Below are 2,475 nucleotides of genomic sequence, written 5' to 3' on the forward strand. Positions count from 1 at the left end.
TGTCAGGTTGTTTGACACTAACTTCATAAACATAAGATATACTTGTGTTCCAGTTTAAAGACATTTCCAAAGTCAAATAGGGATGAGTGTAGATCACTGAACACTTTGAGTAGTTTATCTCCTTGTTGCTCAAAGGAGAGGGGGTCCCTGGACCAGTGACATCAATACCCCCCAGAGCCTGGTAGAAATGCCAGAACCTTCCACCCCACTCTAGACCTACTGAATCCAAATCAGCATTTTAACAGGGTCTCGAGGTCATTCGTAGGGACCACTCTCATCCAGGGGGGAATATAGTTGAGAAAAGACTATACTGAATGCTGTTCATATTTGGTTTTTGTTTTGTAGAGATAGGGTCTCACTATGTTGCCCAGGCTGGTCTTGCACTCCTGGGCTCCAGCGATCCTCCTGTTTCAGCCTCCCAAAGTGCTGGGATTACAATGCTGTTGAGTGGAATAAATTTAGTGTTCCAATTCTGGAGATTGTGAGAGAGGATGGATAGATTCACATCCGATGGATAGATTCACATCCAAGTGACAGGTGAAAAAATTATACTAATTAGAGGTTAAGGATAAAAAGACCCATTTAGTAAAATTCAATAAAGTTAAGATTTTTAAAAATGAAAATATTTGAAAAAGATCTCAAATAAAGATTCTTTATTCCATTGTGTTAGATTCCTAGGGCTGCCATAACAAATGACCATGAACCAAGAGCTTCCGATGACAGAAATGGATTGTCTCACAGTTCGGGGGGCTGGAAGACTGAAATCAAGTTGCTGGCAGGGTTGGCTCCTTCTGCAGGATCTGAGGGAGGGTCTGTTCCATGCCTCTCCCCTGGCTTCCGGGTTTGCTGGCAATCCTTGGAGTTCCTTGGCTGATAGACGCATCTCTCTAACCTCTGTCTCCAACATCACATGGTATTCCCCCTGTGTGTCTCTGTCTTTTGTCATCTTCTTATGAGATACCAGTAACAGTGGATTGAGGGCCTCCCCTGCTCCAGTGTGACCTCATTTAAGAAATTCCATCTGTAATGACGTGATTTCCAAATAAGGTCACATTCTGAGGTTCTGGGAAGGACATGACTTTGGGGATGGGGTGGGCAAGGATGCTACTCAACCCCCTACATCTATCCAACATGAAAAGGATAGTGAGTTTCTGCAATGACGATCCTGTTGGAGAGATGTCCTGCAGCTCCAGATTCAATCCTCGAGGGAGCGGGTGGCACATGTCACATGCAAGGTGGGTCACAAGCAGGGAAACCTCCATTTCCCATTGCTTGGGTAGAGGAGAGCTTAACGTCATTGAATTCATGTCCTTTGAATGAATCTGGAATAATCAGTCTAAGAACACAAAGGGTGTTGCCCTATTTTTCTTCTTGGGCAAGGGCAATGGCCTTGGTGATGGCTGTCAGTTTGTGAGAACAATGGGTCAAAGCAGCAGCCCAACATCCTGGCTGAGACAGAGACCAAATTGAGAAAGGAGGAAGATTTGTAATTTCTGTAAATGCTAGGTAGCAAAAAAAAATCTGCACCTGAGAAAGCTAGGGAAAGGGAAGTTCAACATTGTCTGACAGGCCAAGGTGAGGGTCGAAAATTAGAGAAAGAGATGTTCAGAAATGTGATGTGGAGACAAGAGTAGGACCAGGACTAGGTAGTGCTGAGGATGGGGCTGGTCCCCATTTATTTGTTCCCTCAACATTTATTGAAAAACCTCCCCTGGACAGGAGTTCCGGGCATAAGGCAGTGTCCTGAGAGAGATCATAATCTGTGGAGAGAAGATGGGCACACGCACCCCTAACTCTGAGAGAGGTGTCTGGTTCTCAAGAAGATGTAGGGAGGAGGTTGGAGAGATGTCTTCTCTTGGTGTGGAGAGAGCCCACTGCAGCTGGAACTTGAAGGTAGCTAAGGGCTGAGAAAGCGTCTCCAAGACGGTGCAGGGCTGCCTTGGCTCTCTGGCCTCACCCTGCCCAGGAACAGCCATCTGAGCCTCTGCTGCCTGACTCCAGCTTTTCTGCGAGGGTCTAAAGAAAGAGGTTAAGTGGAGGTGGAGAAGGAGGCCGATTCCTGAAAGAAGTGTACCCGGGGCTGCCCGGAAGTCAGGCTCCTTTGACCCAGCTCAGATTTTTCCATTCCAGAGGTGGGGACCATTAGACAGGAGGCTCTCTTTTTACCTGGCATTAACACCTGCTGGCAAGGGCGTGCTTCAGGACGAAGCGGTGATCTTTCTGGGAGGTCACAGTGTGAATTAGTTATTTTTCTCTGTAGAGACCAGATGTTGTCTGAATTTGAAAAGCCTCGAGGCAGTCCTGATGCAAATATGCAAATGACCAGAACTTGTTTCCAATGTGCTCAGAGAGGGAAGCTGCCCCTGCCCACGCGTGACATTCCCAGTTTGAGGAGCTCAGAAGTTGGTGTGAAGCGACCCGGGTGCCCCCAGCGGCGGGTGGGATTAAGCCATCCATCCTGTCTGACGGAGCAGG

The 2,475-nt window shown here is 47.3% G+C and overlaps 1 protein-coding gene across 2 annotated transcripts in view; it reads left to right on the forward strand.

Moving 5' to 3' along the window:
• The window catches only part of ALPK2 (alpha kinase 2), a 128,288-nt gene that overhangs the window by 121,009 nt on the left and 4,804 nt on the right, over positions 1-2,475 (forward strand). The gene's annotated exons all lie outside the window — the stretch shown is intronic.

This window comes from Chlorocebus sabaeus, chromosome 18 (assembly GCF_047675955.1).
Source record: "Chlorocebus sabaeus isolate Y175 chromosome 18, mChlSab1.0.hap1, whole genome shotgun sequence".
Taxonomy (NCBI): domain Eukaryota; kingdom Metazoa; phylum Chordata; class Mammalia; order Primates; family Cercopithecidae; genus Chlorocebus; species Chlorocebus sabaeus.